This window comes from Myotis myotis, unplaced genomic scaffold (genome assembly GCF_014108235.1).
Source record: "Myotis myotis isolate mMyoMyo1 unplaced genomic scaffold, mMyoMyo1.p scaffold_m19_p_1, whole genome shotgun sequence".
NCBI lineage: Eukaryota > Metazoa > Chordata > Mammalia > Chiroptera > Vespertilionidae > Myotis > Myotis myotis.
Window position 1 is genome coordinate 160,445,179 of NW_023416313.1, and position 18,592 is coordinate 160,463,770.

Genomic DNA, 18,592 nt, shown 5'->3' on the forward strand with positions numbered 1-18,592 from the left:
GGAGAAGCGGAGGACCGAATTAGTGAATTAGAAGACAAGGAAGCAAAACACACCAAAATGTACTGCAATTGGAGAAAAAAATTAAAAGACAGGAGGAGAGCCTAAGGGAGCTTTGGGACAACATGAAACGAAACAACATACGAATAATATGGGTACCAGAACAACAGAAAGATGAACAAGGATTAGAAAACCTATTCGAAAAAATAATATCAGAAAACTTCCCTGAGGTGGGGAAGAAAAAAGTCACACAAGCCCAGAGAGTCCCAAACAAGGTGAACCCAAAAAGACCCACACCAAGACACATCATAATTACCATGGCAAATGTTCAGGACAAAGAGAGAATCTTACAGGTTGCAAGAGAGAGATGGAAAGTTACATACAAGGGATCTCCCATTAGATTATCAAATGATTTCTCAACAGAAACATATCAGGCCAGAAAAGAATGGACGGAAATTTACAAAGTGATGCAAAGCAAAGGACTGAATCCAAGAATACTCTATCCAGCAAGGTTATCATTCAAACTTGAAGGGGAAATAAGAAGCTTCACAGACAAAAAAAGGCTAAGGGAGTTTATCACCACCAAGCCAGCATTGCAAGGAATGCTAAAGGGACTGGTATAAAAAGAAGAAATAAAAAGCTCAGAAAGAAAATAGCCACACACAAAAAGAAATGGCTACAAACAAGTACCTTTCAATAATAACTTTAAACGTAAACGGACTAAATGCTCCAAACAAAAGCCATCGAGTGGCTGAATGGATAAAAAAACATGGCCCATACATCTGCTGTCTACAAGAAACCCACCTCATTAGAAGGGACTCACACAGACTGAAAGTGAAAGGATGGAAAAATATCTTTCAGGCAAATGGAAAGGAAAAGAAAGCTGGGGTAGCAATACTTATATCGGACAAAATAGACCTCAAAGTGAAGGCCATAACAAGAGATAAGGAAGGCCACTTCATAATACTAAAGGGATCAATACAACAAGAAGATATAACCCTGGTAAACATATATGCACCCAATGCAGGAGCACCCAAATTCATAAAAAAAACTCCTGGAAGATATCAAAGGAGAGATCGACAACAATACAATCATAGTAGGGGACTTTAATACACCACTGACAGCACTGGATAAGTCCTCTAGACAAACAATCAGCAAAGATACAGCAATCCTAAATGACTCACTAGATCAGATGGACTTAATAGACATCCTCAGAACACTTCACCCCAAAGCCAGGGAATATACATTCTACTCATGTGCTCATAAGACATATTCAAAAATAGACCATATATTGGGTCACAAGCAAAGTATCCCCAAATTCAAGAAGATTGAAATCATAAAAAGCATCTTCGCAGACCACGATGGCATAATATTAGAAATAAACTACAATAAAAACAACCCAAAATACTCAAACACCTGGAAGCTGAATAGCATGCTATTAAATATTGATTGGGTTACCAATGAGATCAAAGAAGAAATTAAAAACATCCTGGAAACTAATGACAATGAAAACCCAACAATCCAAAACCTATGGGACACAATGAAAGCAGTCCTGAGAGGGAAGTTTATAGCTCTACAGGCCTATCTCAAAAAACAAGAAAAAATGGTAGTAAATCATCTAACTCTACAACTCAAAGAATTAGAAAGAGAGCAACAAGAAAACCCCAGAGTGAGCAGAAGGAAGGAGATAATAAAGATTAGAGCAGAAATAAATGACATAGAGACCAAAAAAAACAATACAGAAAATCAATGAAACCAAGAGCTGGTTCTTTGAAAGGATAAACAAGATTGACAAACCTCTAGCCAGACTCACCAAGAAGCAAAGAGAGAGGACCCAAATAAACAAAATCAGAAACGATAGAGGCGAAATAACAACAGACCCCACAGAAATACAAATGATTGTTAATAAATACTATGGACAGCTCTACTCCAACAAACTAGACAACCTGGAGGAAATGGACAAATTCCTAGAAAAATACAACATTCCAAAACTCAATCAGGAAGAATCAAAAATCTCAATAGGCCAATAACTATGGAAGAAATTGAAGCAGTCATCAAAAAGCTTCCATCAAACAAAAGCTCAGGACCAGACGGCTTCACAGGGGAGTTTTACCAAACATTCAAGGAAGAACTAAAACCTATCCTCCTCAGAATACTACAAAAAATTCAAGAGGAAGGAACACTTCTAAGCTCATTCTATGAAGCCAGCATCACCCTAATACCAAAACCAGGTAAAGACAACACAATGAAAGAGAATTACAGGCCAATATCCCTCATGAACATAGATGCCAAAATCCTCAACAAAATCTTAGCAAATTGGATCCAGCAGTACATCAGAAAGATCATACACCATGACCAAGTAGGATTTATCCCAGGAATGCAAGGATGGTACAATATCCGCAAATCAATAAACGTGATACATCACATAAACAAATTGAAAGAAAAAAACCACATGGTCATATCAATTGATGCAGAAAAAGCATTTTACAAAATTCAACACCCATTTTTGATAAAAACTCTCAGTAAGGTGGGAGTAGAAGGATCATACCTCAACATAATAAAAGCCATATATGACAGGCCCACAGCCAACATCATACTCAATGGACAAAAACTAACACCATTTCCCCTAAGAACAGGAACAAGACAGGGATGCCCCTCTCACCACTCCTGTTCAACATAGTACTGGAAGTGTTAGCCATTGCAATTCGGCAAGAAGAAGAAATAAAAGGCATCCAAATTGGAAAAGAGGAAGTAAAACTGTCCTTATTTGCAGACGACATGATATTATACATACAAAACCCTAGAGACTCCATCAAAAAGCTACTAGACTTAATACATGAATTTGGCAATGTAGCAGGATACAAAATTAACCCCAAGAAATCTGAGGCATTTCCATACACCAATAGTGAACTTTCAGAAAGAGAGATTATAAAAACAATCCCGTTTACCATCGCACCAAAAAAATTAAGCTACCTAGGAATAAACTTAACTAAAGAGGTAAAAGACCTCTACTCAGAAAACTACAGGACGTTGAAAAAAGATATAGAGGAAGACATAAACAGATGGAAGAACATACCGTGTTCATGGATTGGTAGAATCAACATCATTAAAATGTCCATACTACCCAAAGCAATCTATAAATTCAACGCACTTCCCATTAAAATACCAACGGCATACTTCAGAGATCTAGAACGAACTCTCCAAAAATTCATCTGGAATAAAAAAAGACCCCGAATAGCTGCAGCAATCCTGAAAAAGAACAAAGTAGGTGGGATCTCAATACCAGATATCAAGATGTATTACAAAGCCACTGTTCTCAAAACTGCCTGGTACTGGCACAAGAATAGGCATATAGATCAATGGAATAGAATAGAGAGCCCAGAAATCAGCCCGAACCAATATGCTCAATTAATATTTGACAAAGGAGGCAAGAACATACAATGGAGCCAAGATAGTCTCTTCAATAAATGGTGTTGGGAAAATTGGACAGATATATGCAAGAAAATGAAACTAGACCACCAACTTACACCATACACAAAAATAAACTCAAAATGGATAAAGGACTTAAATGTACGACAGGAAACCATAAAAATTCTAGAAGAATCCAAAGGCAACAAAATCTCAGACATATGCCGAAGCAATTTCTTCACTGATACCGCTCCTAGGGCACTTGAAACTAAAGAGAAAATGAACAAATGGGACTACATCAAAATAAAAAGCTTCTGCACAGCAAAAGAAACCATCAACAAAACAACGAGAAAACCCACTGTGTGGGAAAACATATTTGCCAATGTCATATCTGATAAGGGCCTAATCTCCAAAATTTATAGGGAACTCATACAACTTAACAAAAGGAAGATAAACAATCCAATCAAAAAATGGGCAAAGGACCTAAATAGACACCTTTCAAAAGAGGACATTCAGAAAGCCAAGAGACATATGAAAACATGCTCAAAGTCACTAATCATCCGAGAGATGCAAATCAAAACAACAATGAGGTACCATCTCACACCTGTCAGACTGGCTATCATCAACAAATCAACAAACGACAAGTGCTGGAGAGGATGTGGAGAAAAAGGAACACTTGTGCACTGCTGGTGGGAATGCAGACTGGTGCAGCCACTATGGAAGACAGTATGGAGTTTCCTCAAAAAACTGAAAATGGAACTCCCATTTGACCCTGTGATCCCTCTTCTAGGAATATATCCCAAGAAACCAGAAACACCAATCAGAAAGGATATATGCACCCCTATGTTCATAGCAGCACAATTCACCATAGCTAAGATCTGGAAACAGCCTAAGTGCCCATCAGTAGATGAATGGATTAGAAAACTGTGGTACATCTACACGATGGAATACTATGCTGCTCTAAAAAGGAAGGAACTCTTACCATTTGCAACGGCATGGATGGAACTGGAGGGCATTATGCTAAGTGAAATAAGCCAGTCAATGAAGGAAAAATACCACATGATCTCACTCATTCATGGATAATAGAGACCATTATAAGCTTTTGAACAATAATAGATACAGAGGCAGAGCTGCCTCAAACAGATTGTCAAACTGCAGCGGGAAGGCCGGGGAGGGTTGGGGGACAGGAGGTAGGGGGGTAAGAGATCAACCAAAGGACTTGTATGCATGCATATAAGCATAACCAATGGACATAAGACACTGGGGGATAGGGGAGTCTAGGGGACTGTCTAGGGCGGGGGGGGTGGGGGGGGGAAATGGACACATATGTAATACCCTTTGTATTACTTTAAGCAATAAAAAAAAAAAGACATCAAACTTGTTACTAAATTGTTTTAGTTTTGTCATTTGCGGCATCACAGTTTGATGTTAAAGACAAAAATACAAAACTAAAAACAAACTCTCTCTGTGTAAGGGTTTGCACACTTTCGGTCTTCCCACGTGTCAGCTGAGTGACCCAGCATCCTCCCTTGGGGACACCCTATCTCCCCCACTTCAGGACGGTCTTTCCTGAGGCTGTGATGTTCCAGTGGTGCCGATCTCTGGCCGACACAGCCAGGCCCCGCAGTCTGCCTGACGGGAGGCGTGTGTTTGGGTGGAAGATGTGTGTAAAGTGTCTTTTTCCTGTTTGTGCTGAGGGGCAGCAGGAACCCCCTCCCGCTTATTCCACGTTGGCCTAAGGCAGTGGTTCTCAACCTTGGCTGCACATTAGAATCCCCTGGGAATCTTTTTAAAATCCTGATTTCTGGGCCTCATCCTCCGGAAATTCTGTTTCTTTATTACTAATGTTGTGGCCCCACCCCATAACAAAGAAACAGAATTTCCGGAGGATGAGGCCCAGAAATCAGGATTTTAAAAAGATTCCCAGGGGATTCTAATGTGCAGCCAAGGTTGAGAACCACTGGCCTAAAAATTCTTTCAAGCTGAAGGCAATCGGGAAGAAGCAGCTACGAGAAGATGACCTCCCCCTGCTTGCTTAAAAGCATGGCATATATTTACAAAGGTGTCCCTCCTCCCCTCGACACCAGGAAGGACAGAAGGTAATCCCTGGAGACAGCCCAGACCCTCATCAGCCCAGCGAGGCACCAGAGGACCCCCACACCGCGCTCGGTAACTAGCCCGCATCTCCCGCCAGCCCCCAGGTGTGCCCCTTCCTACATTTGCTGCCCCAGAGACTCCGGGGGCTTTTCCTTGGTCTCGTCACTTGTCTAGAAATGCACTGCCTTTGCTAAGATGCTATGTAAACCCAGGTCCAAACCCAGGTACTCATCTCCAAGTGCTCCCCTGCTGACATGCTGGGTGCACAGGTTAATGACGGTCTGTTTGTTTCTTCTTAATCTGTCTTTTCTGTCCTTCTAATTTACATGACCCCAGGCAGAGAACCTAGTAAATCCCTCGAGGAGATGAGGGACAGGACATCCTTGGTGACCATGGTGACCGTTCCCTCTTCTCCAAGCCCCGCATTTGGAAGGACTCAGCCCTGGTCCATGCCTGCTTCTTACGTCAGGCTTGTGCCTCACTCTCGGGAAAAAGTGCCTAAACATCTCTTCTTAGAGAAGGAAGATGAAGCAATTTTCAAGCAACAAAAGCCCACTCCATTTTGCTCAAAAAAAGGAGGGGGGGGGCTTTATCCAAAGGAGCTGGTTTATCTTCAGCCGTGGATACAGGGAGGTAATAATCAATTAGAATATCTCCTTACAGGTCCATGGAAAAAGGCTTGGGTGACACCAGGAAAGCCAGGAAAGGTTGGTGCTCCTCCAGCCGTCCCTGGCCCCAGCCTGGTTGGAGCAAAGCCGCTCGGGAGTCGGGGTGGGCTCCCGGGGCGGGCGTGTTCCCAGGCTGCAGAGCACACTGCTGGCAAGTTACTCAACCTTTCTGAGCATCCTGAGTGCTGGCTTCTTCATTTGTAAATCAGGGGTAATAAAGATGATGCCAGCCTCCCACGGGTGTGAGAATTCACGCCTGGCAGATAGTTGTTTGTAACCAGCGTTAACCCTTTTCTGTGCAATACCCCACTACAGAAAGTGTGGCTTCAATAACCCACCCTGCTACCAGAATGGATGTATATGAATATTATAGATCTATTGCAACTTCCAAAATTATCTCAATATTCCAATAACTTAAAAAAATTATATGTAAAGCCCCAATAAATTTAATTTAAAAAATGATAGTATAGCCTTTTTTCCCCCTTATCCCATGAAGGGAAGGGTGACCATTTTCCTAACTTTCTTTTAAGAACCAGCTTTAAAGGTGGCGCACTTGGCATCACTTCCCCACACCTGCCCTCTCCCATGCACCTGGGAGTTCATCACAGAGCAGGAAATGACAGGATTTGACTTGAGTTAAAAAGGTCCTCATTCCAGGGCCAGGATGCAGAAATAGGGAGAGAAGAGTAGCTCAGGGTCAGCCTGTGGCCAAAGCTGCAAAGTAAAAACCCATTTGGACCCTGGCACCGGGACCCAGGAAAGTGGCTGTGGGCTGGTGCAAACATCAGGAGCTGAGGGGCCCAGGGTGGGCGAAGCTGGGAAAACGACTCCAGGAAGTGGCTACTCCGGTGAATGCTCCGCAAAGCCCTCTCAGCTTCCTCCCTGAGATGGGGCCACAGGCAAACCAGGCAGCAGATGCTGGCAGGGCCCTGATCAGCAATGAGGACCATCCCAGAGTGGCAGGAGCTTCCGTATATCTTTTTTTAATTCTTTATTGTTGAAAGTATCACATATGTCCCCCTTTTCCTTGATTGTCCTCTTCCAGCCTGCCCCCACCCCCCAGCCAGGCCTTCACCCCCCTATTGTTTGTGTCCATTGGTTATGATTATATGCATATAAATTCTTTGGTTGATCTCTTACTCCCCCTCCCCTGCCTTCCCTCTGAGGTTTGACAGTCTGTTCGATGCATCTCTGTCTCTGGATCTATTTTTGTTCATCAGTTTATGTTGTTCATTATATTCCACAAATGAGTGAGATCATGTGATACTTATCCTTCTCTGACTGGCTTATTTCACTTAGCATAATGCTCTCCAGTTCCATCCATGCTGTTGCAAATGGTAAGAATTCCTTCGTTTTTACAGCAGTGTAGTATTCCATTGTGTAGATGTACCACAGTTTTTTAATCCATTCATCTGCTGATGGGCATTTAGGCTGTTTCCAAATCTTAGCTATGGTAAACTGTGCTGCTATGAACATCGGGATGCATATGTCCTTTCTGATGGGTGTTTCTGATTTCTTGGGTTTTCATCATCAGTGCTGCTGGGGCTGGGAGCTAACATTGCATGTGCCTCAACAGTGACACCCTGTGGCAACTAGGACAAAAACAGCCAAAAAGTCTGCTGAGACTCTTGGCTGAAAGGAGGTTGTTCAGTTTCCTCCCCTCAGGAGTTTCATGGCCTGGACCCACCCTCTTTGGACGCCGGGGTGGGGTGGGATGGGGGTGTGGTGTGTGGTTTCCATTGACAGGAGAAATACAAGGTGGAATGACATTTCTAAGTCGACTGGTTGGAGGTTTGAAGTCAATTAGATTGATAACTAAAAGAATGTCATCTCAATGTGAACCCCCAGCTGGGAGAATAATTATAAGCTGTTACCTTGAGGGCAAACCATCACCCCTGACGAAGAGGAAGATCATGTAAAACAGGGGGGCAGCTTCCCGTCCAGGATGAGAGGGACTCAGGATGCGCACACTTTCTCAGAGGAGAATGCCCCTCCTCTTCCTGCTGCCTCCTTCAGGGAGTGGCCCTGCCACCCGCCCACCTGCTCAGTGGATTGGGTAGTCAGGGCTCTTTCAGAAACAGCCATTTGTTGCCTCATCGAGCTTAGAAGGACGCTGGGTTACGTCACCAAATTGAGAAGGTCCTGGGAAGCTGAGGAAGGACAGAGCCCGGGATTTGAAGCAGGAACACTCTTTCCTCTTGCTCTCATCTCCTGTTCCTCAGCATCTCGTAGCTCTGATCTCATTCTCTCCTAAGGCAGACTTTCCCCTTCCGCCTTCAGGGACATAGCCATTGGCAGCCCAGGCTTAGCAAGCCCCACATCGAGGGGCAAGTTTTACTTTTTACCAGGCACCTTTACCCCAGGGAAGGGCTCTGCTCAGTTAGCTTGAGTTCACTGTCCCCTGGGTCAAAGAGATGACAGTTGTAATAGACTAGCCCTGGTCACACCCTCTCACCTGAGGCCACTGGGCAGGGATTGTTGACAAAAGAGCATGGGAAGGCGGGCACGAATGGAGGGCTACTGCAGTCTACTATGCAGATGCTGGCATCCCAGCATTTTTTTTAAAATCCTCACCAGAGGATATTTTTTTCCACTGATTTCTAGAGAGAGTGGAAGGGAGTGGGGGTGGGGGTGGGGGCAGAGAAACATCAGCATGAGAGAGACTCATCGATTGGTTGCCTCCTGCACATGCCCCACAATGGGAAACCTGCAACTGAGGCATGTGCCCTGGACCAGGAATTGAACCCAAAACCCTTAGGTCTGCAGGCCAACACTGACCACTGAGCAACCGGCCAGGTCCCCCTTTTTTAAAATAAACTCTTCATTGAAGCTTAATGTACTTACAGAAAAGTGCAGGAATCACTGTGTGCAGGTCAAGGAATTTTCACTACTGAACACACCTACAGACCAGCACCCTGATCAAGAGACAGAACGTTATGACCAGAATCCTGGGAACCCTCCTTATGCGTCCTTCCAACCACTACTCTTCTGACCCCAAAGGCAAACACATCCTGATCTTTGTAGCATAATTCATCTGATCAACCTTGGCACTTTGCATGAATGCAGTCACTCAGCATTGTTTTTTTATGTCAGGCTTCATACACTCAACATTACTTTATGAAATCCATCCATATTGTTTTGTGTAGACACTGTGTTCCTTTTCATAGCTGCATAGTATTCCATTGCATGAATACACCAAGGCTTATTTATGCATTTTGTTGCTGATGGACATCCTAGCCAGAAAGAGGGAAGTTCCAAGTACTATTGGATTGTGATACTAATTCAGTGAGAGGCTTTACCCCGGCATTTGTCTTTGAATTTTGCTTTCAGTTATGTTCTTCTTTGAATATACATAACTAGAGGCCCAGTGCACGAATTTGTGCACAGGTGGGGTCCGGCCGGCCTGCCCCTATGGGGGCCCATTGGGCCAGACCAGCTGGGGGGGAGGGTATGCAGGCTGTTGGGGGGAGGTGGCGATTGGGGCCCAATCAGGCCGGTTGGCTGCCACAATGCATGTCATAGCCACTGGTCATTCTGGTCACTGGGCTTTTATATATATAGAGGCCTGGTGCACAAAAATTTGTGCAGTGGGGGGGGGGGGGCGGGTCCCTCAGCCCGGCCTGTGCCCTCTCGCAGTCTGGGACCCCTCGGGGGATGACCACCTGCTGGCTTAGGCCTGCTCCCCGGGGGATTGGGCCTAAGCTGGCAATCAGACATCCCTCTGGCAACCCAGCAGCCCTCGGGGAATGTCCACTTGCCAGCGGGGAGCAGACCTAAGCTGCAGTCGGACATCCTTAGTGCTGCTGAGGAGGCAGGAGAGGCTCCCACCACCACCGCTGTACTGGCAGCCATCAGCCTGGCTTGTGGCTGAGCAGAGTTCCCCCATGTGGGAGTGCACTGACCACCAGAGGGCAGCTCCTGCATTGAGCATCTGCCCCCTGGTGGTCAGTGTGTGTCATAGTGACCAGTCTTTCCCAGTCTTTCTGCTGTTAGGGTCAGTTTGCATATTACCCTTTTACTATATAGGATAGAGGCCTGGTGCACGGGTGGGGGCCGGCTGATTTGCCCTGAAGGGTGTCCCGGATCAGGGTGGGGGTCCCGCTTGGGTGCCTGGTCAGCCTGGTTGAGGGGGTGAGGGCTGTTTTCAGGCCGACTGAAGCTCCCAACTGCTCCTTTTTTTCTTTTTTTTTTATTCTGGGCCAGCTTTAGCTCTGGCTCCAGCTCTGAGGCTCCAGCTCTGAGGCTCCAGCTCTGAGGCCTCTGGTTTGTTTTGGTTCTATAATCGAAACAATGTATAACTCCAGCTCTGAGATCCTGGGCTCGCTGAAAGCAGGTTTCTGGGGTTTTGTTTAGCTTCTATATTTGTTACAATGTTTCTTAAACTGCAAGCTCAGAGGCCGGCAAGGCAGGCGGGGAATGTTGGAGTCCTCCGCCACTGAAGCAAGCAAGCCTCATGTTAGTTTCAAGCTGCCTGGCTGCCGGCCGCCATCTTGGCTGACAGTTAATTTGCATATCTCGCTGATTAGCCAACGGGAAGGGTAGCGGTCGTATGCCAATTACCATGTTTCTCTTTTATTAGATAGGATTATATGTAAACTAAGGCCTGGTGTACAAAAATTTGTGCACTCGGGGGGGAGGAGGGGTCCCTCAGCCCGGCCTGTGCCCTCTCGCAGTCTGGGACCCCTCGGGAGATAACGACCTGCTGGCTTAGCCCTGCTCCCGGGTGGCAGAGAGCAGGCCCAATCCCTAGGTGTAGCCCCTGGTCGGGCTCAGAGCAGGGCCGATTGGGGAGTTGGGGCGCCGCCTCCTGTCATACAGAGCAGGACGGATGGGAGGTTGCGATGCCACCCTCAGTCACGCTCAGGGTAGGGCTGATTGGGGGGTTGGGGCACCGCCCCCTGTCATACTCAAGGCAGGGTCGATGGGGAGGTTGCGGCGCCACCCCCTGTCACCCACAGGGCAGGGCCAATCAGGGGGTTGGGGCACCGCCACTCTCACACTCAGGGCAGGGCCGATGGGGAGGTTATGGCTCTACCCCGTCACACACAGAGCCGCAGGGCGATCATGGGGTTGGGGAGTTCCCCCTATCAGGCACAGAGCAGGGCTGATCAGGGGGTTGGGGCGCCTTCCCCTGTCACGAACAGAGCAGGGCGGATAGGGAGGTTGTGGCCCCGCCCCCTGTCACACACAGAGCCGCAGGGCGATCAGGGGGTTTGGGCGCTGCCCCCTGTCATGCTGATCCCGGTGCCAGGAGGCCTCTCGGCTTCGCTGATCCTGGTGCTGGGGGGCATATTACCCTTTTACTGTATAGGATAGAGGCCTGGTGCACGGTTGGGGGCCAGCTGGTTTGCCCTGAAGGGTGTCCTGGATCAGGGTGGGGGTCCCCACTGGGGTGCCTGGCCAGCCTGGGTGAGGGGATGATGGCTGTTTGCAGCTGGTCACACACCCTTCAGGGTGGGAGTCCCCACTGGGGTGCCTGGCCAGTCTGGGTGAGGGGCTGAGGGCTGTTTTCAGGCTGGTGAGTGACTGAAGCTCCCAACCACTCCTTTTTTTCTTTTTTTTTTATTCTGGGCCAGCTTTAGCTTTGAGGCTTGACTCCAGCTCTTAGGCCTCCACTGCTGGAAGCAGGTTTCTGGCCTTTGTTTACCTTCTGTATTTGAAACAATGTTGCGATCCTTCTGGCTGAAGCCCGGGGGACTAAAGCAGGTTTCTGGGGTTTTGTTTAGCTTCTATATTTGTAACATAGTTGCTTAGAGTTGCAGCTCAGAGGCCTGCAGCGGCAGGTGGGGAACGTTGGAGTCCTCCGTCACTGAAGCAAGCAAGCCTCATGTTCACTTTAAGCTGCCTGGCTGCCGGCCGCCATCTTGGCTGGCAGTTAATTTGCATATTGCCCTGATTAGCCAATGGGAAGGGTAGTGGCCGTATGCTAATTACCATGTTTCTCTTTTATTAGATAGGATGGTGGTTAATAGTTAACATTTAATTATTAACCAGCATTGACCTGGTGGGGGGGGTGGGTAGGAGGTGGGAGGAGCGGGGAAGGAGGAAGGAAATGGCAGATATTTGTAATACTAACAATAAAAAATATTTTTTTAAAAAATTAAAACTTAAGGTTGCTACATGAGTTTTAAAGTATATATTGTGGAAAGGTATACCAAGTGATGAGTATGCTCTGTGCATTCTGGGACCCACACAGCACACCATTCTTCGTCCTGGCAATGGCCATGGGACAACACATCCCCCTGATGGCAATCACCTGCACTGCGACCAAGACTCCTAGAAGTTAATTGCCAGTTTTTCAAACTATTGGCAAGTGCTACAACCCAGAACACAATCTATACTCGAACCAGTTATCAAAGTCCACCAATTTAAATATTAATCTCATAACAAAAAAAACCTTCACAGAAACAACCACAATACTGTTTAACCAAATATCTGGGCATTGTGGCCCACCTAAGTTGACACATAAAATTAACCATCATAGATACTATACATCAGGTTAAGTAAATGTCCTTTTATTGCTAATTCTTAAAAAGCTTTTTATATCCTGAGTTTATGTCGAATTTTATCAAGGAATTACTTTTATATTCCTATTTGGTCTATATTCTGTTCAATAAGATGCAGAAGTTTCACAGTATAAAACTATCCTTGCATTGTTGAGATAAATACAACTTGATCAGAAAAAAGAAATGTCTGAGGTCACCCTTTGCTCACCATTCCTGATCTGCCACCACCTGCGTCGGGCAGAGAGCAGAGTGCCAGCCCTGGTGATGAAACAGCCTGTAGGGCCTTCCTGCCTCCACCACCAGCTCAGGGCCTGGCCCAGGTGGGGCCCGCAGGCTGCAGGAAGAGCCTTATGCAACCCACAGAGGCCATGGGTGGGGCCTGACAGCTGCCAGATTAGGGTGGGGCTGACAGGACCACCTAGCCCTCAGGTAGTCAGGGGACCTGGGGTAACAGAAGCTAGTCAGGGCGTGGGGGCGAGGCAGACAAACACACTCACACGCACGTTCATACACCAGGTATGGCCTTAGGCCTCAGCCTAGCCCACTTGGGGGCTGTACAGAACTCCTTGGTGTTCTCTCTGGCTTTATTGACAGTTTCCCAAGTTGAATGAGTCTTTTTTTCTGCTTGTGCCCCCTCTCATTCTTCAGAGCATAGGTACCCTGAGTCCATTAAACTGCAAGGTTGAGGGCACGGACAGCCAGGTCTGCCCAGGACTTCTGCCCTCACTTGCCAGGAAACTTACCAAACTGTGCAGTCTTCCCCCAACTCCAGACATCAGCTGCAAGTCACTTCAGACCAGCTGGTTGCAAATTCAGGGGATCCCCAGAACCACCCTTCAGTTAGGTAATTTTCTAGAACAACTCACAGAACTCATAAAGCTCTATACTTACGATTACAACTTTTTTTAAAAAAGGTGAATGGACACAAATTAAAAGCAGCCAAAGGAAGAGATGTACAGGGAGGGGTCCAGGCGGATGGAAGGGCTTCTTGTCAGATGTGGGCTTGTGTGAAGTGATTTACGGAATGTTCCAGGCAGCCAAGTGTTGGTCTGCATTGGGTGCTGTCAGGAAGCGAGGGCGATTCTGTGACTGGGCATCTCAATGATTTTCATCTCTAATTGGTAAAGAAGCAGCAATCTCTCGTGCTAAGAGGAGACGGCGAAATGCGGTCATTTTGGTGGTCTCACAGTGACCTTGTTTTTGTCTGTGCTCAGAGGGGCTTATTCTGTCTCGCTGTCACATTGCATCGGGACGCTGCCACCTGACGCCGGTGTGCTGTGGCATCGTGTTCAGCAGGAGCCAGTGCCAGGCCAGCTCCCAGCAGACTGAGTTGGGGGCTTACACTTTTATTTCTCAGGCCTGAGTTTCACTGGCAATAAAATGGGGATAATAATTCTGCTGAACCCTATGTGGGCAGCGATGAGAATTGAGGGAAATAATGTGCAATGCCTGCCATAAAATAAAACACAATAGTCATGTAAAATAATAAGAAATATATGTTTGCCTCTGTTCCTGGTTGTTGATACGGAGTTCCTAAAACTCCTGTAAAAAGGGGTTCTAGGAGCCCTAGCTGATTTGGCTCAGTGGATAGAGCGTCAGCCTGCGCCTGCCCGGGTTGTGGGCTCGATCACCAGCAGGGGGCGTGCAGGAGGCAGTCGATCAATGATTCTTATCATTGATGTTTCTATCTCTCTCTCCCTCTCCGCCTTCCTCTCTGAAATCAATAAAAATATATTAAAAAATAAATAAGTGTTTTAAAAGGGGGTTCTAGGAGATCATTTGTTCTGCTATTTCTCGTTGACCCCCCGTCCTGACAGGGAGCTCCTAAGACCTTTGTAATTTCCTGAGCGATAGGAGCATCTGATACCAAGTTCTGTGGAACTTCTTGGGTGACAGGAATATCTTTGGTTCTAATGAGACGACTCTTGGTGGGCTTCTGGCTGGGGCTGATCCCTGGAAAGAACCAAGCCATCATTAGAAGCTTGAACTTTCACCCCCATTGCCTATTCTCTGTACAGGGGAGAGGAGCTGGAGCTGGAGTTAATCATCGGTCATGTGTATGTGATGATGACGCCTCCATAACATCCCAATAGTATGCGGTTCAGCGAGCTTCCAAGTTGGTTAACACATCCACACCAGGAGGAGGATGTACCCCGACTCCACGGGGATAGAAGCTGCACTTGGGACCCTCGAGACCTCTCTGTATGTACCTCTCCACCTGGCTGCTCATCTGTATCCTATATCACACCCTTTAATAACCCGGGAAACATCAGTAAGTGTTTCTGAGTTTGAGGAGCCATTCCAGAAAATTATTGAATCCAAGGAGGGGGTGTAGAACCCCAATTTATAGCCAGTTAGTAAGAAGTACAAATAACAACTGGCAGCTTGCAATTGGCATCTGAAGTGGAGGCTGTCTTACGAGGCTGATCCCTTAACTTGTGGGATCTGATGTTAACTCGGAATTTAATTGAATTAAAGGACACCAACTGGTATCACAGAGAATTGCTCGGTGGGAGAAAAGCCCGCTCATTTGGTGACCAGGAGTGTCAGCGGTGTCCTGTGTGAGTAAAGGAGAAAGGCAGGAGTGCTTTTTCCTACTCCAGCCAGTATGAACCATCGTCACCGAAAAATCAGTGTTCCTGAATAAATGGAGAAATTACAGAATCAAAATAAAGCCAAGTACATAACAGGCAGAGGGAAGAGGACCCTGAGGGGAGGTCATCAGACGAGAACAATCCCAGAGCCAGGGTCTGTCACTATGACACCCACCTATGGGGTCAGGGAAGCCATAGTTGTGAGTTTGTGTGTGTGTGTGTGTGTGTGTGTGTGTGTATGTGTCCTTTTGAGTGTGGAAGATCATAAGGGAGCGTGGCAGTAATACCTAAAAAGGATTATACACGGTTGGGCAAAAAGAGGTTTACAGTTGTTCGTATGGAAAATAATACAATAATTAATAAATAATACAAGCCCTGGCTAATGTTGCTCAGTGGTTATAGCACCAGCCTGTGCACCAAAGGATCATGGGTTTGATTCCCGATCAAGGGCAGGTACTTGGGTTGGAGGTTCAATCCCTAGCCCCGGAGGCAGGAGGCAACAAATTGATGTGTCTCTCTCACATCGATGTTTCTCTCTCTCTCTCCCCCCCTTCCCTCCCTTTCACTCTCTCTAAAAATCAATGAAAAAAATAACCTCAGGTGAGGATTAGCAGAATACTATACTACAAGATAAACTCTGTGTTTCGGGTACTCACAGCTGTCAACCTACTTTTATCCCACCCTGTAAATCATGACCAAGTGGGATTTTCCCCAGGAGTGCACCTAAAAAGTCAATTATCCCAATCTATCACATTAATAGAATAAAATGGGGAAACTACATAATTATGTCAATAGACCCACAAAAAAGCATTTGACAAAAGTCAACTCCTTTCATGATAAAAGCACTCAACGAAGTAGGAATAGAAGGGAACTTCCTCAAGCTGCCGAAGGGCATCGAAGGAGAACCACAGCTACTGTCACACTAGTGGTTGCAGATTGAATGCTCTCCTTCCAAATTAGGCACAAACAGGGATGTCTGCCACTTCCATGCAACATTATACTGAAGGTTGTAGTAATATACTGAAGAGACAAGGAAAAGAAATAAAAGGCATTTAGATAAAAAGAAAGAAGGAAAACCATCTCTACTTGCAGGTGACATGAACTTCTTATATGTAGAAAATTCTAAGGAGTAAAAAAAACACACAACACCTATTAGCGCTAATAAACAAGTTCAGCAAGATTACAGGCTATAATATCAATATAAAAACAATAACTGTATTTCTTTATAATAGCAATGAACAACACAAACATGAAATTAAGAAAATAACTCAGTTTACACTAGCATCAAAGAAAATAAAATACTTAGGAATTTAATCAAAGAAGTTTAAGACTCTTGCACGAAAAACTACAAATATTGTTGAAGGAAATGAAAGAAGACCTACATAAATGGAAAGACATCACATGTTCGTGAATCAGAAGACTTTCAATTGTTAAAATGAGAGTACCCCCCAAATTAATCTACAGATTCAATTCAATTCCCATCAAAGTAGTAGCTGTCTTCTTTGCACAATTTGACAAGCTAATCTTAATATTCATATGGAAATTCAATAGCCAATACAATCTGGAAAACAAAGAACAAAGTTGGAGGACGTATACTGCCTGATTTCATTTTTTTTATACTTCCTGCTTTTAAAACTTACTACAAAGCTACAGTAATCAAGACACTGTGGTATCAGCATAAGGATAGGCAAATAGATCAATGACATAGAATCAGAGTCCAGAAACAACCCTCACATGTACAGCTAATTGATTTCCAACAAGGGTATCAAGACAAGTCAATGGGAGCAAGAACAGCCTTTTCAACTTAATATCCACGTGCAAGAGAGTGACGGCGAATCTGTACTTCACACCATTTACAAAAGTTAACTTAAAATGAGTCAAAGACCCAAATCTAAGACTAAAGCTAAAAAACAGGTGTAAATCTTCATGACCTCGGATTAGGTAATGGTTTCTTAAATATGACAGTAAAATCACAAGTAACCAAAGAAAATATAGCCTAGCCAGCGTGGCTCAGTGGTTGCACATCAACCTAAGAACCAGGAGGCCATGGTTTGATTCCCAGTTATGGCACATGCCCAGGTTGTAGGCTCGATCCCTAGTGTGGGGTATGCAAGAGGCAGCTGATCAATGATTCTCTCTCATTATTGATGTTTCAATCTCTCCCTCTCCCTTCCTCTTTGAAATCAATAAAAATATATTCTAAAAAACATATATATAGAAAGATTAAATTGGGCATCATCAAAATAAAAAACTGTGCTTCAAAGGACATCATCAACAAAGTAAAAAGCCTGGCCAGCGTGGCTCAGTGGTTGAGCATCGACCTATGAATCAAGAGGTCATGGTTCGATTCCCAGTCAGGGCACATGCCCAGGTTGCGGGCTCGATCCCCAGTGGGGGGCATGCAGGAGGCAGCCTATTGATGATTCTCTCTCATCATTGATGTTCCTATCTCTATCTCCCGCTCCCTTCCTCTCTGAAATCAATTTTAAAAAAAAAGTAAAAAGACAACCCACAGTCAGGGAGAATAACTGAAAATCATACATTGGATCAGGGATTTCTATGTAGAATAGAAAAAGAACTCATACAACTCAACAATAAAAAGACAAATACTCCAATTAAAGTAGGCAAAAGATTCGAATAGTCATTTCTCTAATGAAGATTGAACTGCGCTCAGCACGGCCAGTGGTGAACCTGAGGGGGGCAGTGAAGGATTAAAGAAAACAGACAAGAGAATATAGCTGGGACCAGGTGGGACACTGTTCTCAGATGGAGAGACAGTGACACAGCCTGCAAGCCAAGTCTTTATTTTATAGTCAGATCCCAGGAGGCAATGCAAGAGCATGGTCAACATGTTTACAATGTTCTCGTGAGTTTCGAATCTACTTAATTACATGCACCTGAACTCTATCAAGCTTTGTCTTGGCAGCACTTGCTGCATCTCCCGAAGCCTATATCACTCAGCCACCTGGGATCACAGGTTCGGACCATAAGGTCAAGCTTACAACCATAGCCTTTGGCTATAATTGTGCTGGGAGGGCTTTGCCCTCCAAGCTGGGACCTGCACGTGGCTTTGCCACTAAAGGATCGTGCCCTCTCATTAGCCTGAGGCTTGAACATGTCCAAATGCTGTAGCCGCTCTCCACAAAGATATATAAAAGACCAATAATATGTGAAAAGATCTGCTGCCTGCTGCATCGAGCCCATAACCCTGGCAAATGCCCTGATCGGTAATTGAACCAACAACTCTTGGGTGCATGGGACAATGCCCAACCAACTAAGGCACACCAGTCAGGGCTGAAAAGATTCCTAACATCATTAGTCA